Consider the following 7,643-nt stretch of genomic DNA (forward strand, 5'->3'; position numbering starts at 1 on the left):
CTTCTCACCTCCCATCCCACTCCCCTAAGTACAATCCAGGTGAAAGCCTGTGCTTTTACTCAAAGGTAACTTTCCACACACACACACACACACACACACACACACACACACACACCTCTCACACATTTCCTCCAAACTGAATTGCCTCTCCTAAGCTATTTTCCGATGGAAAGCTATATTTTCCCTAGAAATATTATGGAATTCCCACTGCAGAGTCATCTGACTTCTATGTGGGGGAGGGAAAGATGGAGTGTCACTGGAAAAAGTGGGTTTGAGTTGAACCCAGAAGGATGCAGCATTCATTCTTTCACTCATTCATTTACTCTTCAACATTTTCCAAGCATCAAGATTCTGTGCTGGATCATGTACTGGGTGCTAGAGACCCCAATTAAAAAGATGTAATCTCTGACCTCAAGGAGGTCACAGTCTAGCAGGGGAGACAGGCCATATATGATAAGTATTATAATGCCCGAGAGATCCCAGGTTTAGGGGAGGAGATAACGATAAGGACATTATCAATCAAAGAGATGGCATCACTTAGTTTTATTTTATTTTTTTAATATGTTTTTTAATTGATTTCAGGAAGAGGAAGGGAGAAGGAGAGAGATAGAAACATCAATGATGAGAGAGAATCATTGATCGGCTGCCTCCTGCACGACCCCACTGGGGATTGAGCCCACAACCTGGGCATGTGCCCTGACTGGGAATCAAACCATAACCTCCTGGTTCTTGGGTTGTTGCTTAACCACTGGACCACACTAGCCTGGCTGGAACTTTCTATTTTATACAATGGGAAAGCATGGAAGAATTTTCAACACTGTTAGCTTAGTGCTTTCCCAAAACTGAGGCTAGGAATTGAAGGTATACTGTTCCCCCCAAATCCTCAATTCTCTTCTTCACTGCCCTAAAACAGACCCAGGTTAAATTAATGCCCAGTGAACATATTTGACAAGTTGTCTTAAATAGCCAATTAAGCTACCTTTGGATATCTGTCTTACAGCTCTAAGTTTAGCAGTTAATAATGTGTATCCTTCTTCCTCCTTCTAACCTGTTGTTGAAGCCTTTGATGCAACCAGCAAAAGATATTTAAGAAAAAATCAAGCTCCCCACCCCCAAAATATATTAATGGCCTACCTCAAAATGCCACTCAGCGGGGCTTAATTGTATGCAGCTCAGGTTCACTGCAAGTGTATTTCATGCTAAGCTTTCACTTAGTTTGTGTTCTAATTATAATTACTGTGATTGGCTTGATAAATGCATCCCAGGAAGCTAAGATCCCCATTCCCAACATTTTATCTCTGTGCCAAAGAGGTTTGCAAGAAGGCATTTTGCTATAGGCAGCAGGAACTACCTTGCACACAGGTCTTAGCAGAAAAAGAAAGATTTTCCTCTGCAAACATCAGAGACCACCTGGGGTGCCGGGCTATTGTCTGGTTTCATAGAGGCCAATTTGGGAGGGTAGCCGAGTGCAGGAGCATGGAAAAAGAACTCGGGGTTTCTTCCATCCATCTTGTATAACCACCTTCGGATCAGTTTGCAGTGTGTCCCCTCGATGCGAGGCAGCGTGTCACTGTGCTCAAACCTCAAGAATCCTATTTCATGTCAGAAGATGGGCTTGTCGTTCAGAAATAAGCTCTTGGAGATCCAAGAGGCCTGGGCTTCTGAGAGCTGCACTGCCTCCATGGGGCCCTGCAGACCTGGCCTCGGTGGCATACTGCCCTCTTCAGAAGGAAAGTGTTATTCTCGCGAACGTGTTATGCTGCAGGCTTCCCTTCGTCACTCTGAATAGTTCATTATTGTCCCCCAACTCTGGCAAGCCAATGCCTTCCTCCCGTGAATGTTCCTGGAAAAACCTGAACGCCCTGGAACCGTGGAAAAGACAGAGGGAGGAAGAGTGAATCAGACTCAACTCAGAAGTGTTCTGTGTTGAGCTGGACGTTCAGTTATTGTTTGTTTACTATGTGTTTGTTTTAATGAAGAAACAGCATATGGAGTTGCACATTGGATAGCAGGCAGGAAACTACCATTCCACTCTCAGGACGTCCCTTATCTAGTTGAATGACCCTCGGCAAAGGGCTTCCCTTCTCATCTGTAAAGTGGACTTTCTAAGCCTCCTGTCTCCCCAGGGCAGCTGCAAACGCCACGTCCTGTGCAATAAATGAAAGCGCGCTGTGACTACCCCTCCCGCCCCCCCCCCCCCCACTCATTGCAGGGTGCTGTAAAGTTGTTCATTCATTTCTTCTTTATGGCAATCTTTTAAAAAAAGCTTTTTCTATTCCATAGTCATTTGGAGCTTCTCCCCTCCCTCTTATCTACTGGAATATATCCTTAGAAGGCAATAGAGATTAATTTAATTTGAGATGTATTTCCTATGGGACATATAAAAAAGTATCGGTAATGTTTATTGAGTGCCAGACACTGTTTTAAACACTTGTATTTTAACTCACTCCATCCTCCCAACTAGTCTATAAAGAGAGATACCACCACCTCCTCCATCATCACCATCATCATCATCATCATCATCATCATCAATCATCATCAATCATCATCCTGGAAAGACAGCCAGGAAACTGAGACATGGGGGCATAACTATCGCCACGGTTACAGGAGTAGTTAATCAAAGAGTTGGGAGTTGAACCCTGGCAGTCTGGCTCCAGAGTTCTTACTCAGCCACTAGGCTGTGCAGCCTCCCAACTGTTTGGTTCAGTGATGCTAAAAAGGCCCAGAGGGAATGGTATAAAAACCACATTCTCTTGAAAGTTGGGCTGGGAATGTCTGAGGTTAAAAAATAGCCACCCACTAATGATTCCTGGTTGGTGAGTGGGCATTTTGTGGCGGGGAGAAATGAGCAGGGATTTTTGTTGTTGTTGTTAATCCTCACCCGGGGATATTTCTCCAATGACTTTTAGGGAGAGCGGAAGAGATAGGGAAACACACCAACTGGTTGCCTCCTGCAGGAGCCCCACCAGGGCCTGAGCTGGGGAGGAGCCTGCAACCAAGGTGTGTGACCTTGACCGGAATAGAACCCAGGACCCGTTGGGCCCCAGGCCAACGCTCTATCCACTGAGCCAAACCTGATAGGGCAAGCAAGGGCCAGAGCAGGGACTTAATAAAGGAGGAGGAGGAGGCTCTAAGCTATCTGATGGAGGGTGTCAGGGGGAACATTTCCAGCTCTGATCCCTAGAGAAAGGAGGTTAGCAACTGGAGTTATCACTTCTGCTCCGGACCATAGCCTGTCTCTTCCCTGCAGTGTCAGTGGGGATGGTATCAGCAGAGAAAATGGAAATGTTCGCCTCTGTGACTGGTAGATAATGCCGGCAATATTGATGAACATGCAGGGAGATAAGAGAGAGGCAGGAAAAAGAGAAATCACAAAAGCATCAGGAGAAGAGGGGAGATGCAGCATTTATCTTGGCCTCGGTGTAATCTTGCGTCTGTTTCTGGTCACGGAGAATCATGTCATGTTGGTGCCAGAAGGGCCTTAGAGCACAGAGCTGATCTCCAGGTTCAAATTCCATCTCTGATATTCACTGCCCCTGTGACCTTGAGCCAGGGTGTGCCCCTCACCTATACGATGGGGACAGTGGCATTGTCCTCAGCATGATTACGAATATTGATTAAGCTCATGTATGCAAAGTGTGTATCACGCAGCCTGGCCTGGACCAGGCACTCCCACAGTGCTTAGCATCGATGCTGGTCTTGGTTCCTCCCACACAGGAGGCCCTCCAGAGCAGGGCCAGCGCTCCTTTAAGTCTGTGTCTGGTGCTCTGCCCTAGGATGACCACATAGTGTGGGCTCTGTAATCACTTGGTGAACGAATCCTAGTTCCCTCTCTCTCCCACTGTGTTACAGATAGGGCAATCAAGGGCCAGAGGAGGTCACTATCTGATCCCCAGTTCCACCGGGAGCCAGTGGTGCCTGTGCCAGGCTCTCTCATTAGCAGCGTCAAGGAAAACTCACAGAGAGCTAAGCACTTTATAGGCATTGATTCTTATAATCCTCACAACCATCCTGTGAAACGGATATTATTTTTACCCCCACTTTACAGATGAGGAAACAGTGTCTGGGCTGTGAGGCAGTTCCCCCAACGTCTGTACTGTTAACCACCCACATTACCAACCCACCGCACACTCTCCTTGCATCTTGTCTGAAGACGGATGGGATTGAAGCCGACTTCTCTCCCACAGCTTTGGGGAAATAGCAAACTATACCAATTGCAATAATAAATATCAGGGAGCCAATTTGTAGGCTGGAAAGAGACAGAGCAGTGGAAGTGACCTTATCAGGCCAGCTGTGCTGTAATCCGATTGCGAGGAAGTCTGGAAGAGCTTCGCTAATCAGGGGATTATTTATTGGTTACACTGGAACACTCACTACACACACATCAGATTAGAGGAGCTCCCAGCGAAAATATCCTTGCCGTGCACACATCATGGTTAACTGGGACATCCATTCAGGCATCCACTCCCTTTGATCATTCATCATTCGCACTTAGCTCCTCCTTCCACCTGCCAGGCAATGCTCTGGGGATTCACCACAGTCCCTGCCCTCCCGGAGCGGACAGTCAGGAGCTGTTGTGTTGTGTGCCTCGAATGTAGCCAGATGGGGGCGTCCTGAGCTCTGACGTGAGGGTCCCAGCCAAGGCACCCCGGCTGGCATCCCCTTCTCTGAGCCTCACTCCCCACTCCTTTGGGCATCACGGCAGAGTGACCACAGGCAGACTTGGTTAAATATTCCTGGTTATGTAACCCCGGAAGAATTGTGTCACCTCTCTGCGCCTCAGTTTCTTCATTCATAAAAAAAAAAGGCATTGTAAAAAGGGCTATTAAACAGGAATGGTGGGAAGGCTAATGAAGATGAAGGTAATGCACTGTGCCTGGGACCTGGGCCGCGGTAAGAATTGCTTTGCGAAAATGACTCCTTCGCTTTGCATATCTGTCTAGACCTGGTAAAACTTTTTGTTTTAATAGCGAGGTGCCTGGATTTCTGGTTAATTGCTTCATTTGCTCACTGATCCTCAAGGAAGCTTTCTGCTTTGTTTCGTTTTTATTTTTAACTTTATTCTTCGGGGGATTCTGAAAAAGAATGCTGTTCTCAGGACCGTCTGGATCTGCTGGCCAAGTCCTGTCTCTGAGCCTCAGTCTTCCCACCTGTACGGCTGGCGAGGGCCTTGGAGGCAGGGATCTGCAGGCCTTCCTGGCCTTAAGGATTGTGTATTTGTTTCTATGGCAGAGGAGGAGGGAGGGGAGGGGAGAACAATGCGGGGGGGGGGAGGAGGGGAGGCACGAAGCGTTTTCTGGGGGTTCTGGGAAAATTGCGATTTCGAATTCTGTCCCTGGCTCCACGGTTGACTGATGGCTCTTCCTCTAACTGGTTTGAGGCTCATAATGTCTCTTTGCCTCTGGGTTTCAAATAGCAGCTAATGGTCCTCACTGCCTTTCAGCGGGTTTTGGGATTTTGCCCTTGACTTTGACCATTTTCAAAGACATTCGGCAGACACCGTTATTACATTTACAGGGCCCAGTGTGCCCAACTGCTTGGCAAATTGTGTCAAAGGATCTATAACTGTTACAGAAGAATGCTTGCTCTCTGCATTCTTCTCTATTCCTTGGAAATTTGATATTTTCATTGACCTTCCATGAAGGTAACAGTGAATGAAATTTCAACATCCTAGAATTAGAGAGTGTGTGTGTTTTTTAAAGTCAGGTGGAACCTTAAAAATCACATTCATTTAGTCATTCAAAAAACATGTATTAAGCACACCTACTATGTGCCAGGCAGGCATTGTGTGAGGGCTGAAAGAGCGGAACCTCTTCCTTTTTCTCATGGCTCCCCGCTAGTTGGGAATATCACATGAAGAATAACACTGGTTATATGTTGTAGCAGAGAGATTAGCGATCGCTGTGTTACAAATTACTAGAAAACGGATGGCTTAAACAACACACATCTATCATCTCACAGTTTCCAGGGGTCAAGAGCCCCAGCCAGGTTTAGCTGGTTCCTCTGCTCAGTGTCTCACAAGACTACCATCAAGGTGTAGGCAGGGTGGTGTTTTCATCTGAAGGCTTGACTAGGGAAGGATCCATTTCTAAGCTCATTCAGTTGGCGGCAGAGTTCATCTGTTGCGACACAGGGACTGATGGCCTCGCCTTTTTTGCTGGCTGTTGTCTGGGGGCCTCTCTCTGATCCTAGAGCTGCTCACAGTTTTAGGCCATGAAGCTCACACATGACAGCTGGCTTCTTCAGAGCCAGCGAGGCAGCCTCACTCTGCAGTCTGCTAGAATGGAGTCTTTTATGACACAACGCAATCTTAGGAGGGCCATCCCATCGCCTTGGCCATATCAGGGAACCTAATCAAGGGGGTGTCCGTCTGTCACCTTTGCCACACACTGTTGGTTAGAAGCAAATCACTGGTTCTGCCCAAACTGAAGGGGTGGGGATTGTACAAGGATGTGGCTCCTTGCAGGGGTCACCGTAGGGTGTCTGTCACATAGAAGATAAAGTATAACACGTGCCCACCAGAGGAAGCCCCTGATTCTTTCAGGGGAGGTCATAAAAGCTTCCTGAAAGAGGGGACCTTTGAAGGGTGACACTTGAAGGATGAGTAGGGGGTCACCAGGTGGAGCAGGTGGGGAAGGACAGTCTAGATCAGCAGTTCTCAACCTGTGGGTCGTGCCCCCTTTGGCGGTCGAACGACCCTTTCATAGGGGTCGCCTAAGACCATCCTGCATATCAGATATTTACATTATGATTCATAACAGTAGCAACATTACAGTTATGAAGTAGCAATGAAAATAATTTTATGGTTGGGTCACAACATGAGGAACTGTATTTAAAGGGCCAGAAGGTTGAGAACCACTGGTCTAGACAAAGGGAACAGCGTGAACAAAGATATGGAGGCAGGAAAGGGTACGGATTGTTCCAGGAACACCAAGGAAAGTCTGCATTGTTGGATTCAGCAGGTATGTGGCCAGAGACTTAGCTGGAGAGGAGGTGGGCAGGGGCAAAGCGTGACAAACACGGAGCGCTGGGCTAAGTCATTTTGACGGTATTCTCAAAGCAACTGAGCCATCCATTTGCAGGTGCAGGTTCTGATTCTTCCTGGAGGAACATCAGGCATCTTCTCTAACAGCTCTCAGAGATTTATAGAAGCTCTTGTACTCCATAAAGAATCCTCAGTGAGGGTGGCACTCTTTCAAGAGTATAACAGACAACAGAACTTGCTAAAAATATGTCTGAGCCTCCACCGTGTACCAAGCCCTAGGTTGTTTATGGTGGAAGGGATTTTCAAAATTCACGCAGGTCGAGGGCTGCCATTTCTCCTCATCTCCGTTTGATGCAGTTTGGCAATGTGTGGCAGGCATCAGAGTCCGAGGGACCAGGGTTCAAATCCTGGTTCTGCCACTTGCCAGCTGGTAAGACCTTGAGCAAGTGAGGATCAAATGCAATTACAGATGCCGAGTACTCACCTGGTATACAGGATGTGTTTTAGTTTGCTCAGGCTGCCGTAACAGGACCACAGACCGGGTGGCTTAAACAACTGACATTTCTTTTCTCGCCGTTCTGGAGGCTGCAAGGTTTCAGCAGGGTTGATGTCTTCAGAGGCCTCTCCACTTGGCTTGCAGGCGGCTCTCTTCTCCCTG

Source organism: Myotis lucifugus, unplaced genomic scaffold (genome assembly GCF_000147115.1).
Source record: "Myotis lucifugus unplaced genomic scaffold, Myoluc2.0 scaffold_273, whole genome shotgun sequence".
Lineage (NCBI taxonomy): Eukaryota > Metazoa > Chordata > Mammalia > Chiroptera > Vespertilionidae > Myotis > Myotis lucifugus.